Genomic DNA, 19,790 nt, shown 5'->3' with positions numbered 1-19,790 from the left:
CAAATACACAGACATCATTTTAATCTGGACAACCTGATCGGAATGCAGCCGAAGCTCCAAACAGACGTAAATCCGCCATTTAGAGATGTATTAATGGCGTTAGGGCAAAACTGATAACGGGATTTGAAAGAGAAAGAATTGTGGAATTTTTAAGAATAAAATTGAAAATTTGATTTTTAAGTAAAAAGTCGCAGCATTTTAGTTATAACTCCGGTTAGATGATGAGATAACATTGAACTGCGTTATTCTACGTAAGCTCGCTCGTAAAACTGCTATCATACAGTATTGACTATAGCATTGCAGTATTACACGTTTGCTTTATAACTGGCTGGTGTTACACTTGAAACACTGCTGTTTTACCTCCCCAGGATGAAGGCCTAACTTGTCTCTTTTATACCTGGCCGAACATCGACTTATTGCAACTCTGTGTAAGTTAAACACTGAGCAGCACTCATTTAGCCTCTAAAGACGCAAGGCCAAATTTAGACATTTTAGAAACATTTTTGTGTTTAATGGGCTCTTAGATAAGAAAATATGAAAAATCTTCAAAAGTAATACTGTGGATGGATGGGGCGAACTGTTGGTCGTGGGGGTGTCTGTGGGGATTCTGTGAGTGAAATTTTTGAAATTAACTCCACTTCTTTTATGTTCAATTTGATTTTAAGAGGCAAAATCTATATATATAAAATTGGATGTTGGTATGTTTGAAGCTAATAGACTCAAAAAAATACTGGACCGATTTAGCTGAAATTTTCACAGGTTACATCTGAGAGGGATTATGAAGTGGTTTGAACGAAATATGATTGGTAGTTCGGCACTAAGGGGTGAAAAATAAAATAGAGGAAGATAAGCAAACCGCAAGACAAGTCCGATCAGCGGGTTGCCTACCGAACAGTATGTGAAGATTATGATGTGTGCCTTAAAACTTATTTCTGCTTTTATCTGGAAAAATTACTGTAGGGGCAAGAATCCCCTAGCACTCCTAAAGGAAAGGGGTGAAACTTAAAAATCTGAAAATGACTATATTAGTGACGAATTCATAGTTTCTGGGGTAGTTGAGATGAACTCTGACACGCAGAATGCCGTTTAAGTCAAAGTTCTTTCCCAATCGGTATGGTAAACATATTATGATTTACTGTCTGGGAAAGAAAACTGTAGGGTAAGACACCTATGGGCGGGGTCCTACAACTGAAGATGTTACAGATGTTAAAGGAGATTCCAAATACCAATTTTAAAAATAAACACATCTTACTATATTATCGGTATTAAATGTTCATAAAATTATTGAAATGGGCAGGAAAAACAATATGACTAAGGCGGGCATGTCAAGATGGATGTTGGTATGTTTGAAGCTAATAGACTCAAAAAATACTGGACCGATTTAGCTGAAATTTTCAAAGGTTACATCTGAGAGGGATTATGAAGTGGTTTGAACGAAATATGATTGGTAGTTCGGCACTAAGGGGTGAAAAATAAAATAGAGGAAGATAAGCAAACCTCAAGACAAGTCCGATCAGCGGGTTGCCTACCGAACAGTATGTGAAGATTATGATGTGTGTCTTAAAACTTATTTCTGCTTTTATCTGGACAAATTACTGTAGGGGCAAGAAACTCCTAGCACTCCTAAAGGAAAGTTGTGAAACTTAAACATCTGAAAATGACTATATTAGTGACGAATTCATAGTTTCTGGGGTAGCTGAGATGAACTGTGACACTCAGAATGCCGTTTAAGTCAAAGTTCTTTCCCAATCGGTATGGTAAACATATTATGATTTACTGTCTGGGAAAGAAAACTGTAGGGTAAGACACATATGGGCGGGATCAAACAACTGAAGATGTTACAGATGTTAAAGAAGATTCCAAATACCAATTTTAAAAATAAACACATCTTACTATATTATCGGTATTAAATGTTCATAAAATTATTGAAATTGGCAGGAAAAACAATATGACTAAGGCGGGCATGTCAAGATGAGTTATCTGACCTATTTATAAGGAATGCTATGGAGCAGCGCACGGGTCCACTAGTACTACATATTATATCTAAAATAGTATTTTTGGAATATTTTGGAGAAGGTTATGTTTGTATCATATATGATACGTCCAGACCCACACCAAGTTTTGATATTTACAACGCGCAGCAACACTAATACCTTGTAATGGAACAAGACACAACAATTAGGAACAAACATAAAACGCAGAATGTATCATGTATGATACGAAAGCTCACCACAAAATACACTTGTTGTCTGAGCCAGAAAAATATGAAACACATGAAGTATCACAGATGATACACAGAGTCACTAGAGGATAACGCTGAATTCAGTATGCACTTAAATTTGAGACCGAAACATCTATAGGAACTGATCCAAAGGGTGTCTGCTTAGCCCTGCTACCACCACCCCCGTTGCTCTTCGAACGGATGGTAAAGTAAAATAAAAGAAGAAAACACGTAGTTCCCGGAATACAATGAAAAGTCAGCGAGGCTAAAAAAAAAGACCTGGTTCTAGATGTAGCAATTCCTCTTTAACAGCAGTATCTCCCCCCTAAGAGAATGCAGTCTCACTTTAATGATAGCCACAGGGCCGGAGATGCCCCTCCCCTACCCCATCCCTGCCGTTCCATTCTCTGCACGTTCTCGACAATGTTCTTCCGAAACCTCAACTCGGGACAAGACTAACGTTTTGTTGGTATTCGTGTTCGCTTTGTTTCACTGTCTGCCACGCGCTCTCCTTTCACAGACAACTAACAGCTTTCGTAAACACACTGCTTTCAATATCTCTTATGGCAGCCATTTTCACTACACTCTGACTGTAAAAGCGTACCTCACCTCTTCTAGGGACCAAGCGCGCAGACTTCGGGTAATTATATGGGAGGTGGGGCATGATTAACATGAACACTGCCGTGCGAAATGAGGAACAACTATGAATGCTTTCATTCCTATATAATAACAATATTCACAAACTAACAGAGAAAGGTAGCTAAGATAAATTTCTTAAAAAAATTATTGTCTAAAGTCCACCTATTCGTTACAAGTTTGCCACTTGTTAAATGAAGTGTCTCAAAAGCTATATAGAAAATATTTAGACCTAGCCTAGAGGTCATCATCAGGTAAAATAACACAAAGATAAAAGACATATCGTGAAATATTTTAGCTTAAAACTTTGCCCGGTAAGGTTCTGTCATCTAAGGTACAATATTGTGTGAATATTGTCAAGGTATTCTCGCTCAACATAATGTATGTGCTGCGGGTCAGTATATCTCCAAAAATATTTTCACATAGGAGGTTTTGTCCCGGCAACTACGATATACAATAAATGTGATACATAAAAGCTTAATATAAAATACAATCAACAAATGCAATAAATCTGTGTTTAAAATGTTCATATTTTCAATCTTGGACGGACAGGTGTGGATCTATCCATAATCACAGCTATTAGTTGGCAGGTGGACTTTATACAATTAAATTCTTTTCGAATTTTACCTTAGATATTTAAAGTCAATAAGGAACAGGAATGAATTTCAGTACTTGTAAGAAAAAGATAGAACAATAATGGAGCTTGTTTCTCAAGTACACTTTTGAACGAGTCATGTGCGGAGTCCTCAATAATAATAATAAACAGAAAAATAGGACTCGATTCATAAATCAATTGTTTGAGGGAGTTTTATGTACGAAGCTATCAAATATAATCAAAAGAAAAAAATTGAACTTGCTTCTTAAATACATTCCCTTAATAAATATCCTATTACCGTATATTATGGCCGGCCTCTTACCCGGAGGCCCCGGGTTCAATTCCCGGCCAGGTCAGGGATTTTTACCTGGACCTGAAGGCTGGTTCGAGGTCCACTCAGCCTACGTGATTAGAATTGAAGAGCTATCTGACGGTGAGATAGCGGCCCCGGTCTTTAAAGTCAAGAATAACGGCCGAGAGGATTCGTCGTGCTGACCACACGACACCTCGTAATCTACAGTCCTTCGGGATGAGGAGCGGTCACTTGGGAGGCCAAGGCCTTTCAAGGGCTGTAGTACCATGGGGTTTAATTTCATTTCTTGATATAAAACCATCCACCACCTTCTCCAGATTTAACTCCTTAAAAGCCTCCGCACACTACCAAACTCAACGATTTAAGGGGCTTAACATCTAGGAGATTTTGGGGGGGAGGGGCAAAATGGCACTCTGCCCCCCTAAGATCATTTGGTGGGGGGGAGGGTAGGGCCAGAAAACGACTTACCTCTCGAAGTCGGCGCCACTGCGAGAGACTTATATCTAATTTCGCAGACAGCGGTGATGAGTGGCTGGACCATTGGTGTAGAGGTTGTGTATTTGTTCCTGATTTAATACTCAGGCAGTCCAGAAATTTAAATTCTGGGCTGAGGGCTTGAAGGTTGTTTCCTCCGTCTCGTGAGAACAACTGAGGAGGTGGCGCTTAGAGAACCAGCACAGCAGGTCATGAACGCCAAGCAATGTGATAGAATATATCGCCGAGCTGACCACGTGTCACTCCAATACCTGCAGGTCAATGCTCAAAATTGGGTGTATGAGCAACTAGTCTTATACTCTAGGGCAAAGGGGAGTACAATCACCAAGTTCATCGACCCGACGCAGACTAGAATTTGAAACATAATAAGAAAAGCTTGTGTTCGAACCGAAGTAATCTTCTTCTTCTTCCTTTTCGTTATGCCCTTTCAAAGAGTGCATTTGAACTTGTCTATTGGCGTAATGGCTTTCGCCTTCTTATCCTCTGAAAACCTCTTTATGAATGCACCATCTTGCGTTCTGTGGAGCACTACCTACCAGTTTTCTTTTTAGGTTTCTTCATGAATTTGTGCTTGGCTACTATTGTACTAAAATCTCCACGATCTTCTATGATGTCGTCCGTGATACTCATTTCGTGGAGGTACGCCTTAGTTTCTTCTAGCCGGTTTATATTGACCTTCTTTTAGTTATATATATATTCGTGTCCTCATCCTGAGGTGGTGCAGCTCTTTTCAGGCATGTGCCATTTCAACCACATACCAGCCCTCTTGCCATTCTTAAATTGCTGGCAATACCGGGAATCGAACCCGGGACCCCGAGGACGGTAGCTAATAACACTAACCGTTACGCTACGGAGGCGGACTGCTTTTAGTTGATTACTTTAAATTATCCTTTGGTGAGTCTGTCGCTGTCCATTCTATAGATAAAAAATGGCAATAGAATTTCAGGCACGTCTTGCATACGGCATTAGTGAACCTGTCAGTTAATGGGTAGTGGTCCACTGTTCTCCTCTTCATCCACATTACATTTTCTCTCGTGGGGCCATCAATTTTCCGGAGCATTTCATTTTCTGCTTTTCAATTTCCAAGGGATACGGTTTCTGAGTCGTACAAAACTTCCGGTGAAACATTTATCTTGCAGAGTCGTAATTTTGCATTCAGCGATATGAATCTCTTGTTGTGGTAATTCCACGTTAGTCTGTACGCCCTATGGAGTTTGATGGCTCTTTCCACTTGGCCCTACTGTCTAGCCCGGATGGTAATATCGAATATGATTTCTCAAAGGTATTCGAAACAGGATACCTGTGAAATTGTGTTTTCCATCTCTAGCACACTTTTATTTGCTGCGTCGAAATAGGTTTTCCATGTACTGGGTTCTTCGTAAGATATCTGGAGGCCTGCGTTCGATGCTATGTTGTGCAACCTCTGTACGGCGTATCTGGTTTCATCTCTGGTCTTAATAATGATTGCTGGATCGTTTTAATTGTTATTATTTATTATTAATTTGGCATTAGTTTCGGCCATCTATGGACTACGTTTGACAATCTTTGAATTATTTAGCCTTCTCTGCCTCCACTCTTTGCCAGTATCTCTTCATTCTTACCGAGCGAGTTGGCCGTGCTGCTAGAGGCACGCAGCTGTGAGCTTGCAGTTGTGAGATAGTGGGTTAGAGCCCCCTTGTCGGCAGCCCTGCAGATGGTTTTCCGTGGTTTCCCATTTTCACACCAGGCGAATGCTGGGTCTGCACCGTAAAAAGGCCACGCCCCGTTCCTTCCCACTCTTAGCCCTTTCCTATCCCACCGTCACCGTAAAAAACATTTTCCCCTACTACCTTTTTCTGTTCTTCTGTACGGTATGTCCCTATTCTCGCTAGTGTCTCCCCAGTATCCAGGAATGCGCGGAACGTTTTGACCAGTTGTGTAAATCGATTTCTCTCAATTACACAACCTTCCGTAACTCCCATCTTAGTCAAGTCTAACCCCACTTCCCCAAACATTTTCACCGTTGTCTTCCTCAGTAGTTCACACACCTGCTATCCCACCAGTGCGTGTGGATGAAGCGATGCATTACTACTACTACTACTACTACTACTACTACTACTACTACTACTACTACTACTACTACTACTACTACTACTACTACTAATAATAATAATAATAATAATAATAATAATAATAATCTATCCAAGTATCTTAGTATCTAGGTGAAATTATTCAGCCAGCAGGGTTAAATCAGGATGCTAACAAAGAAAGAACTGCTAAACTGCAAAGGGCTTACAAAATCACATGGAACAGATACAACAAAAGATGTATATCAAAAAATGCAAAATTACGACACTAAAATACAGTCATCAAACCAGAGGCACTTTATGCATCTGAAACACTGATCATTACCGGCAGGTCACAAATGAAAAGCTTTGAGAAACAAGAGAGGAAAATTCTCAGAAAAATCCTCGGACCAAAGTTCGAAAATGGAATTTGGAAGAAAAGAAACCACACGAAATTTTTCAATTCACAGAAAAAATCACAGATACCATCAGACAGAGACGACTAAAATTCTACGGACACCTACATAGAATGAATAACAACAGGCTGACAAAGAAAATTCTAAATCTAGCTCTAACCATGAAAATCCGCAACAATTGGTTAGAAGAAATTCATGAAGATCTATTTTTTTTGCTAGTTGTTTTACGTCGCACCGACACAGATAGGTTTTACGGCGACGATGGGGCAGGAAAGGGCTAGGAGTGGGAAGGAAGCGGCCGTGGCCTTAATTAAGGTACATCCCCAGCATTTTCCTGGTGTGAAAATGGGAAACCACGGAAAACCATTTTCAGGGGTGCCGACAGTGGGGTTAGAACCTACTATCTCCCGAATACTGGATACTGGCCGCACTTAAGCGACTGCAGCTATCGAGCTCGGTCATGAAGATCTACAAGAAATGGGTATTGAGGACGAAACCATTCAAGATAGAATGAAATTTAGAAGCATTGTAAACGAACATAAATTTGCAGAGAAACCAACAAGAAAAATACAGGCTGGACAGAAACACGCAGAAAGGAACACAGTGAAAAAAATGAAGAGATATTGGGAAGAAAAGAAGAAGAAACATTGTGCAAAATAAGTTCAAACGCGCTCCACAGTTGGGCACAACGAATCAAATAATAATAATAATAATAATAATAATAATAATAATAATAATAATAATAATAATAATAATAATAATAATGTTATTCGCTTTTCGCCCCGATAACTACTTATGCGGTTTTTTTGGAGACCCCAAGGTGCCAGAATTTATTCCCGCAGGTGTTCTTTTACGTATCAGTAAATCTATCGACACGAGGCTGACGTATATGAGCACCTTCAAATAGCACCGGACTGAGCCAGGACCGAACCTGCCAAGTTGTGGTCAAATGGCCAGCGGCTCAACCGTATGAGACATTCAGCCGGCAAGACACTTAAGGACATCTGGAAGGAGTGTAAAGGAAAGGGACAAAGTTTGAGAGACAGAAGATCTGGTGGAACATGTAAAAGTGGTCCGCAAATAACCTTAACGATTAAAATAATAATAATAATAATAATAATAATAATAATAATAATAATAATAATAATAATAATAATAATAATGTCCGTCTCTGTGGTGTAGTGGTTAGTGGAATTAGCTGCCACCTCCGAGTCCCGGGGTTGATTCTCGGCTCTGATATGATATTTGAAAAGTGGTACGACGGCTGGAACAGGGTCCACTTAGCATCGGGTGGTCAACTGAGTAGAGGTGGGTTCGATTTCCACCTTACCCATCGTCGAAGTGGTTTACTGCGGTTCCTCACTTCTCCAAACTTAAGGGCACGGCAGCTTCCTTCCCTCTTCCTTGTCTATCCCTTCCAATCCTCCCATCCCTCCACACGGCCAATGATGAGCATAGCAGGTGAGGCAGCCTGCATGAGGTACTGGTCCTCCTCCACAGTTGTATCCCACACCCAATGTCTCGCGCTTCAAGACACTGCCCTTGAGACGGTAGAGGTGGGATCCCTCGCTGAGTCCGAGGGGAAAACCGACTCTGGAGGGTAAACAGATTAATAATAATAATAATAATAATAATAATAATAATAATAATAATAATAATAATAATAATAATTACGGAGAGTTGGAGAGACGGATGGACTCGTCTTACTCCGCGTGCTGGAAGGTGGAGGTTGCGTTTGATGAATGAGCTTGTCGACCACGTTGACCGGTCAAATGACCAATGACCCATCCACCCGCATTATATCTCAAGCTACACTCCCGAGATGAACCGTGATGAAAGGCCGGTACCCTCCCGGGGATCCTATGATTGATTGTTACCTCGGCTCTTAGAACATAAGGATGCGCGACGTACTCTGAGGAGACCGTAATGCTGTTCTTCAGCAGTCACTCTCAGTGAAAGTTCTAACTACTTACCTTAGGTATGTACTACTGAGTCATTCTATGTTTTCGGCCGTATTTCCTCATAATGAATAATAATAATAATAATAATAATAATAATAATAATAATAATAATAATAATAATAATAATAATAACAAGAAAAAGAAGAATAAGAAGAATATAAGATAATAAACGAGCAAGTGGCCACGCGGTTTGAGTTACCTAGCTATCATCTTGCATTCGGGAGATAGTGGGTTCAAATCCCACTGTCAGCAGCCCCGAAGATGTTTTTCCGTGGTTTAACAAAATCCTAATGAAGGTTTTTGTCATTGCCTGAATTCGAAACTTTTACGTAATATTTCATGCTGTCAAAATTAGGTTATATGTAAATTATTATTATTATTAATATTATTATTATTATTATTATTATTATTATTATTATTATTATTATTATTATTATTATTATTATTATTATTATTATTATTATTTACTCTTCCTCAAACGACTGAGGTGGCAAAAATGAGGAGAATATCCCGGATTACAAATTCAGTAATCGAATTGCAATTTAGAATGAAAGATAAACAATAAGTCCAATGATAATGCAGAAAAAACAATCCTTAATGACCAAAAGTGAAAGGTTGATTGAGTCAATGAGGAAGAGAAGACTCAGATTTTATGGACGTATGTTTAGAACGCACGAGAAGAGACTGGAAAAACAGTTTTTAAAACAGTTGACAGTAGACATAAAGTTTGCAACAAATGGTTCAGGGACTTGAGAAAGGATCTTGAGCAGTCTGGATTAAATCGGGAAGACATCCTAAATGGAACAAAGCATAGATCAGCGATCGGCTGCTTCAGAATCTTCCGTAACAAACAGAAAAAGAATAGGGGTGGGCAGAGGAAAGAAGACAGGCTATAAGAGGAAGAATGCAAAGATTCTGGGCGCAAAGAAGGCTTCCATTAATGTGTGATTGTGCTTAACGTGGTCTCAATTGGCCGTAAACGGATATAATAGTAATAATAATATAGAAGTGGATAAAATATAAAAGAAAATTCCTTTCAATTATTTAATTAAGAGGGTGCTGCCTACAGGTGATATCTCAAGATTGATAATGAGGATTTGAATGTTTGTATGCCTCCACTCACAATGATCTCCTTCGGCACGCAAGAGCGTTGTATGTAGGTGACCGGTAATTTAGGAATGGTGCCCTCGCACGCATAATGATCCCCATGAAATCGATGTCCTAATCACTAATTTCTGGTTTGATGAACAGATTGTTGATAAACTTAACCATAATAATGTAAACAACGGTAAATAGGACAGTCTTGTATAAGTTTGCCCATAAGGTATAAAGAACATGTTAATGCAGTCAAACATAAAAGATTGTCGGCAATGGGAGAGCATATGGTTAAAGGAATAATCAATTTATAGACATTTCTAATGGCATGGAATTAATACATTCGGCCAAAATGGAAAAATTCATTAATATTTTGGAAAGTTTAGAAATTTATCTTGCACAAAGAAAATTATTTGGAATCAAGTTTAAATGAGAAAAGTACAGATTATAACCCATTGTATTAACTAGCATTTGATAATTTAAGGAAGAAATAGATGAAAAAGAAAAAAGCCTTGAAGATCTTAAATTTATTTAGGTATTCTCATTCAGTTCAACAAAATTTTATGTAATGATCATTTTCATAATATTTCATTAGTTTCTTGATTCATTGATATGGTTAATTAGGACACAATACTTCTTTAAATTGTAAGATAAAATAAAAGATAGTGTTATATTGTTTTATGCCTTGAACAGACATCACTGATGAAGAGAATGGATGATTTTCCCGAAACATGTATGGTAAAATAAACGGTATTCTATCATTATAAGTTGTATTGACAAGGCGTACTCAGGCAAAAACTATTTTAAATAGTTCTTAAATAAATTCAGAACTTACAGATACCAATGCCGATGCAAATATTTCAAGAATGCATATCTGAAAGTCTCATACATATCGGGACATATATTCGGGCAATATTATCATGTATGTGGTAGAGTATTCCAACTCCCCTTTGGAGCAGACATCACTCTCTTACTGGTTACCGCATTAACTTAACACGTATAACAACAACAACAACAACAAATGGTCTCTTCACTTATGCAGATTAAGTCCGGAACAAGAAGCGTTAACAACTTTCACCCTAGAGTTTATATCTACCAAAGGGTAAATAATTTCTTACTTAGCACGCCTTTAGAATTTGCGAACGAACAGTTATGGATTCTCATTTCAAGTTACACAATAAAGTACCCTGGTTTATGCAATATCATCGCCATATTCAGAAAAGAAGGGGAGAAAGGTTCGAATGAAGAAGTGTTGTGTATTTCATACACTACTGGTGCCGTAAGACTGCGCACCCCTCCACATATGAGAGCGCTAGCTGGGGTCTCTCAGATTTATGTGCACCAGGGGCTGTTTTTATGAGGCCTTGTCTTGATGTTCCGGTCAACTTGTACCAGGAGGCCATGGGCCGTGACATGAACCCCTCGCCCATTTGCAAGCAAATACCGCCATTAAAAGTGTTCCCTCTTGTATGTTTACACTGCCACCTAACATGAACGAATTTATTATTAAAACAGTGACACTGCTTTATATCTGAGTGGTCAGCCACTGGTTCAGCGTTCCTCAAACAGCAAAAAACTTATGTACTTGTAAAGAACGCAATTAGGAGTGAAAATATATTTACCGATCCTTTCGAAAGTCAGTAAGTTCATGGACTGGCGCCTGCAATAAAGGCAACACATCGTACACATATGTACATACTCCAGTCAATATATCCGTAGAATGACACTGACAGTTTAAGGATCACATAGTCTTTTGATCTGTCTTTTAACGTCTTTTTCTCGTCGTGGTGAACCAGGCGGTTTCGACTTGATTATCTCAAATGTTTCGTTAGCGGATTTGTCTAATTTTTGGTAAAACTTGAAATTCGCCCATTACTCAAACTACAACATTCTGAAGTACCGCCAATGACATTCAAATGTCCTTCACAACGGAGACCTTAGTTCTGGTTATACTGTAAGTACGCGACTGCCTCTTGCTGGAACTAGCTAGGAACTGTTACGGCAACATCGTGTGGTGCATACTTTCCGCTATAATCCACCACAGTGACACTAGATGGCCAGCCCACGAACTTAGGGACTTTACCACGTTTAAGTTATGTTCTGAATGTTTTACCTCCTAAATTAAGTTCCCAATCCATGTGACCAAAACTTTGTCTGTGTTACCAGCTCTCTATCTTTATAAGAACAGTTGGATATCACTCGCAAAATATTGTACTCCGAATTAAAAATGCGCCTAGAAAATAAATGTACCTGAATGTTGGTCGATTTTCACCATATCAAAAAATGATTTAGATTCGAAGGATAACATAACTTTCCAAGTTAAGGTAAGTTTCATCACGTCCTACATTGTATAGTTAACATAGTCCTCTTGTATAACGTCACACTTAACAGGATAATAGCCCAGAGTAAGTACGGGATGTAAGCAGGATAACGGCGTTTTTGAAAAATTAAGTCCCACGTATAACCATCGGAACTAATGTGGCCACAGCAGAAAGTCGTGTGGAAATACTGATAATCCTTTACATGTCCGAGAATGCCCCGCTGAATCAAAATTTACAATTCGGAACATTAAACTCACGATCTTCGTATGTGAGAGCGGTAAAAAACGAGTTAACAATATGGGGAATACTTCCAAGTCGTTAAAAAATACTCACAATATACTAGGCATCTTGGTTACCGTATACATACATACATACATACATACATACATACATACATACATACATACATACATACATACATACATACATACATACATACATACATACATACATTGGTGATACAAAGCGAGAACAGGTCGATAATTTCAAGTATTTAGGTTGTGTGTTCTCCCAGGATGGTAATATCGTAAGTGAGATTGAATCAAGGTGTCCATACATACTTACATACATACATACATACATACATACATACATACATACATACATACATACATACATACATACATACATACATACATACATACATACATGCATGCATACATACATACATACATACATACATACATACATACATTAACATTATAGACTCTTATGCCTTTAAGCGTTCAGTCTGCTAGCCTCTGTGAATTTACTAAACGTTGCCACAATCCTCGATTTGCAACTAGTGCTGTGGTCTCATTTAGTTCTATAACTCTTATCTTTAAATCGTTAGAAACCGAGTCTAACCATCGTCGTCTTGGTCTACCTCTACTTCTCTTACCCTCCATAGCAGAGTCCATTATTCTCCTAGGTAACCTATCCTCCTCCATTCGCCTCACATGGCCCCACCACCGAAGCCGGTTTATGCGTACAGCTTCATCCAACGAGTTCATTCCTAAATTAACCTTTATCTCCTCATTCCGAGTACCCTCCTGCCAATGTTCCCACCAGTTTGTACCTGCAATCATTCTTGCTACTTTCATGTCTGTTACTTCTAACTTATGAATAAGATATCCTGAGTCCACCCAGCTTACGCTCCCGTAAAGCAAAGTTGGTCTGAAAACAGACCGATGTAAAGATAGTTTCGTCTGGGAGCTCACTTCCTTCTTACAGAATACTGTTGATCGCAACTGCGAGCTCACTGCATTAGCTTTAGGACACCTTGATTCAATCTCACTTACGATATTACCATCCTGGGAGAACACACAACCTAAATACTTGAAATTATCGACCTGTTCTCGCTTTGTATCACCAATCTGACATTCAGTTCTGTTGAATTTCTTACCTACTGACATCAATTTAGTTTTCGAGAGGCTAATTTTCATACCATACTCATTGCACCTATTTTCAAGTTCCAAGATATTAAACTGCAGGCTTTCGGCACAATCTGCCATTAAGATTAAGTCGTCAGCATAGGCCAGACTGCTTACTACATTTCCACCTAACTGAATCCCTCCTTGCAACTTTATATCTTTCAGCAGTTGATGCATGTAAACTACGAACAGCAAAGGTGAAAGTTTGCAGCCTTGTCTAATCCCTGTAAGTACCTTGAATCAAGAACTCATTCTACCATTAATTCTCACTGAAGCCAAATTGTCAACATAAATGTCTTTGATTGATTTTAATAATCTACCTTTAATTCCATAGTCCCCCAGTATAGCGAACATCTTTTCCCTCGGTACCCTGTCACATGCTTTCTCTAGATCTACGAAACATAAACACAACTGCCTATTCCTCTCGTAGCATTTTTCAATTACACTTACATTACTCTACGTAGGTTACTTATTTACATGACAATTTCGCAATATTTCCATTCTAATACCTCCATCAATTAAATGATGAAACGTTGCACACACCGACCTTGGAAGCTGCAGTCGCTTAAGTGCGGCCAGTATCCAGTGTTCGCGACATAGTGGGTTGGAACCACACTGTCGACAGCCCTGAGGATCGTTTTCCGTGGTTTTCCAATTTCACACTAGGCAAATGCTGCAGCTGTACGTTAATTAAGGCAGCAACATCTTTCTTTCCACCCCTAGCCCATTCCTATTCCACCGTCGACACCTGTGGCAACTGTGTTAGCAATTTAGTGTACATAGGTACTGAATTCAACTAAATCCTTGTGGAATTAGATTCCCAGCAAAATAGGCTAGTAATTTCAGCAAAAAATAAATAAATAATATTCTACAAGTATTTTTGGACGTCTCCCCTTAACGACTTGCGACTTGTATTTATGGGCTAGTTTGAAAGATGGGATAATATAAATAACCCCACGCACAATAGAAGTCCTGAAAAATGTAATTCACATTGACATTTTGAATATTCATAAGGCTGAATTACAGAGAGTGAACCGGAATATCATTACAACTTACAGGGCTTGTTTACAGGCTGAGGACTGTATGATATTCGGACTAAAAATAAGAATCATCTGACAAGGTACCGACATGTATTTTCAAACGGGTGAATCCCAAACTCATTACATACAAATATACTGAATAAAGTATATTTTCAGTCATTAGGCATACAAATGATTTTAAAAGAGAACTTACTTCACTAAAGGACTAAATATTCTATATTTTTAGTTTCTTTACGAATTTAGAATCTGTAGAGATAAATTGAGTATTTGAGAAAGAGGATTATCTATTTTGACGAACTTCTCACAATTATGGCCAGAAGTATAGTATATGTGGAAGAAAACGTAGCATGGTGATTTCATGTGAGGTTCCCGAACACATTTCTCTGGGTGCCTTCAAAGTTATTATACGGTATATACGTGTACCAATTCAATTCAAATGTAAATTAATTCCAAAAGTTTCAATGAAGTGTTGTCGTCCAAAGTTGAATTGTTCAGATGAAGATACTTTTCTTGTGTTCTCCCTCTTTTTAATTAAACACTCTAGAAATTTCTCAGTATCCTTGTTTTTGTTATGCAGTTCTTGTAACATGTTATCAGCTGTTCTCAGAGTAATGCCATGAGCATAAAGTGTAGATTTATCTGGCAAATTCCATGATATATCATTAATACATACTAGAGAAACGAATAGACCAACGAATGAAACTTGGAGTACTTCAGTGGTGGTGTTGAGTAATTCTGATCTTTGAATTCCTATACGGAAGGTACGAATTAATGAGTGAACATTGGAGATCATTGATCACATAATATTTTAACTTAGTCATCAGTATTTCCTAAGAAACTTACCGAATGTGACTCAATGATTTTTATTATTCCTTTGATAACAGATTCGATCAATTCTGTAGTTGAATGTCCCGCCCTAAATCGAAACAGTGCAGAATGTAATACGTTATTGTTTTCAAAACTGTGTGAAAGTTGTATTTTTATACAGTAACCTAGTAGTGTGGATAATATACATGTCGAAAAATTAGACAATATCTATCCCTAAAAGTATAAATTCTTTGAAAATATTTAGCGTTACGAGTACATTTTTAAGGCATCGGAATAGTTTAAAAGTAAAGAGAGGAATAATTACAACAGTTCCCAGTAAATTATTAGTTTCAAATTTCTAGTATAATCATACCCTGGTTTAATTTTAGAACTTGAAATTCAGAGTTAAACTGTTCGAATCATTAGGAAAATTTATCAAATAAAAAATAAGTAAGAAAACAAATTAACAAATCCGGCTTTATTGCTGAAAATATACTTGTTTTCGATACCTTCCGTAAACTCCAGCTAAGAATTGAGTGTCCCCGATAAAACACTTCATGATATCGGGGGAATTTAAGAAAAACATGCAGAAAATTATTTTCTGTTTGAATTTTCCCGAATCCCTAAACTGAGAAAAGGGTAATCTAACAAAGAAAGCCGGGAGTGTTGAGAGTAATCGAAAGTCAACACATCCTATACTCCTCCATCAATGACAGCAGTAGTGACAAAAGGTATTAGGGAAATCAAGCTGTAATTCAGAAAACAAAGCTATTGTGTTTCAGCGTTTATCATAACCTGTCCTCTGAACAGTCCAATATAAAACTAATTGGCCTGATAATAGGAGGGCGCAGGGAGCAGCCATCTGAGTACCCTACCTTGTTTTAGCCAAGCCCTCGGGTTGCAACTGAGCTCAGCAGAGTCGAGAGCATTAAATTTACCATTATTATGTTTACCGACTGCCTTCCGCCCGCAGGGTGTTCCACAGCATCGTGATCCAGTCGCAGTCTACAGCAACGCGCTGTTTAACGTTCGTGAGCCGATATGCAGTATTTAAAGACCCACAAGAGGAGAGTTATATAACGTAGTCAGATCAGTTTCCAGTAAGGAGACTTAAAAGTTTAGATAATAATGACAATAATTGCGGAGTGAAATTCAATGCAAACATTATCATATTCATCTGGTTATAAGTATTATTTAGTACGCAAGTAAGTACTGTTGGTAGAGTTGCATAAATAGCCGAGGATTTTAAAACCCTTGGCATATTCCATCTTGTTGAAATCTAATATATTACTGCATCGCTCAATAATAATAATAATAATAATAATAATAATAATAATAATAATAATAATAATAATAATAATAATAATAATAATAATAACTCAGAATGTTTTTCATTAAATCCAAACATCAGTTGATAAGTGATCGAGTGTTAAAGCACAACTGATACCACTGACGATTTCATACTGACAAGGTGTCCAATACTTACATAGAACGTCTACGTACCAAAGCAGTACGATGTAGCAATGATCATCTGCGAAGTACTGCGTAAGGAGTAAGGACTCCAAAAGCAAGCTATAACTGTAAAGGAAAATTGTAAAATGAATGGGGAATGCTGTGCCATCATTAACAGGAAAAATCTGATAACAAGTCTGATTTTATTTTCGGAGAAAAACTGCGTAATTACACGTAAGTCAACCTCTGTGGTGTAGTGGTTAGTGTGATTAGCTGCAACGCCTAGAGGCCCGGGTTTGATTTCCGGCTCTTCCACGAAATTTTAAAATGGTACGAGGACTGGAACGGGATCCACTCAGCTCCGGGAGGTTAACTAAAGAGAGGAGCATCTACTCCCACCTCAGCCATTCTCGAAGTGGTTTTCCGTGGTTTCCCACTTCTTATCCAGGAATGGTACCTAACTTAGGACACTGCCACGGCCGCTTCCTCCCCTCTTCCTTGTCTATCTCTTCAAATCGACCCATCCCACCACAAGGCTGCTGTTCAGTATAGCAGGTGAGGTCATCTGTGTGAGGTACTGGTCCTCCGCACCTGTTGTATCCCCGACCCAATGTCTTACGCTCCAGGACACTGCCCCTGAGAGGGTGAAGGTTGGATCGCTCGCCAAGTCCGAGGGAAAAAAACCCTGAATGCTAAACGAATTAAGAAAGAAGTAGGCTATACATAGATCATACTCATTTCTAAATCAAACGCTCATAGCATGAAAACTGACAATAAAAAAAAAAGTGTAGCAAGTACATGGACCTCGAAAGAGAACCCCGATGCATTTGGAAACAGCAAACAATTACTGTTATTTGATTTGTGATTTCAGAAACTGAGGTCGTTAGCTAGAGACAGCTCTACAAAAATTGAATTCATCATACATCATTCATCAGGAACTCAGATCATCATTCATCAGACGGCAGGCATATGAACAGCTGTCATGCATACAACATCCCTTACTACTGACTAAGCCAGGAACATTTCTTGGATGTAACCAACGAAGTTTTCCAGGGGTATGAAAGAGAAATATAATAATAATAATAATAATAATAATAATAATAATAATAATAACAATAACAATTGTTCCGGGGTAAACGAAATGAAATGGCGTATGGATTTAGTGCCGGGAGTGTCCGAGGACATGTTCGGCTCCCCAGGTGCCGGTCTTTCGATTTGACTCCCTTAGGCGACCTCCGCGCCGTGATGAGGATGAAATGATGATGAAGACAACATATACACCCAGGCCCCGTGCCAGAGATGGTTAAAATTCCCGACTCTGCTGGGAATCGAACCCGAGACCCGGGACCCTTGTGACCAAAGGCCAGCACGCTAACCATTATGCAATATAGCCGGAGTGTTCCGGGGTTTCCGTGGCTTACAGAGGAATAGGAAGGGCCTAGGTTGAGTGGCTGGACAGGAGACACTTAGAGCAATCTTTAGTATAACAATTTTGGAAATTTTATTTCTTTCCTTTCTTAAAACTGAGAGACAGAAAATTTAATAGGATGACAAAGAAGAACTGAAAAGGTTAACAACGAGCTCGTTAGCTCTAACAATGCCTTGAACTTAGAATTCCTAAATCAGGTACAAATGAACTTGGGATAAACTCCAAGTTGTTAAATTACATATTAAAGAGAATAATTGCTCCTGAGAGGTATAATATTGTGAAAGAGCAATAGTTGTTCTTAGCAGGTACAGTTCGTAACAGTCTCAACTCCAAAATACAAGATTCTAGCCTCGAACAAGGGCTCTATTTCTTTTACACACTGAAATTACGCTATGGAATCCATCGGGCGACCTCACGTCAAAGTGTTCACACACGTTTGCCCCATGGTGGGCTTATCAATTACAATTATCCACATTAAATTCAATTAATGTCGCGAAAGGGAACCAAAAGGAAAACACAGTTACCCAAAATAATATACAGGGACGTAATTGCCCATACTACTGGGCCTTAAGAATAAAAAGAAAAGTTTGCACATAATAGGCCATCAACAAAATGCAAGGAGGCGAAATACCAGCATTCCTTATAGGAATTTCTGGAGGAATAAGAACCTAAGTGGGATTAAGTCCCAATAATACAGGGGCTAATCCCATACTAAAAAGGGTGACTGAAGGAGAAACATTTAAAGCTGAGACAATATTTTCAAAATTTAAAGGTTGAAATCTTTAGTCACCCAATTCAATAGTTGACGGGGAGGCGACTGAGGGTCACCACTCGCGTTCCCTTACATTGCATATTTCCCAGTAGGGAATAGAACTAGAGTCCGAAGGTCCTACATCTAAAACATTAACATACAAAATTACATTAAGAAACGGTTGAAACCTTCCCCTCAAACTACCCGCAGGCACGATCACGTGTTTAGGTAAATTCTTCCATTATCTTGTTTCGCTAGATCTTCTTCAAGCAGGACGCGGCCCTGCCTCCCTAGCCCTAGCCAAGTCGCACTCTCAAAAACTGGAGTAATTCAGAGAAGACGGCCCTAAAGTGCCCTTCTTATCTACTTCCGTACGGAAAGTTCCAGATTAAATTGAACTACAATATGCTGATAGGTTGAGTGTTTACATAGACCCTCGGGTTTGATTGGCTAGAGATATTTACAAGCATAGGTAGACTACAATAGAGGAGGAACAAGTTAAAGTGTTGACAACTTCGGTACATTAAAAACAATCCTCAAAGAATGGTTTACCAACTCCCAAAATCAAAAATTCCCTGGCCATTATTTTGTCCTTAGTCCACCAGATGTCATTAGTAAATAGACGGCAGAGCCATCTCACCGTCGAAGAAGAAAGTTTTCGGAAGTTTAAAAGTTCAGGTCTGTTGGCATACACGGCCGTAGAGAATGCACGCAGTTTAGATAGTCGAAGAACGTGTACACCTGGTACAATGATAATAATGATAGTAGTAATAATTAGAGCCTGGATGTTTACAGGTACGA

This window comes from Anabrus simplex, chromosome 1 (genome assembly GCF_040414725.1).
Source record: "Anabrus simplex isolate iqAnaSimp1 chromosome 1, ASM4041472v1, whole genome shotgun sequence".
NCBI lineage: Eukaryota > Metazoa > Arthropoda > Insecta > Orthoptera > Tettigoniidae > Anabrus > Anabrus simplex.
The sequence above is the reverse complement of the archived record's forward strand: the minus strand, read 5'-3'. Positions refer to the sequence as shown.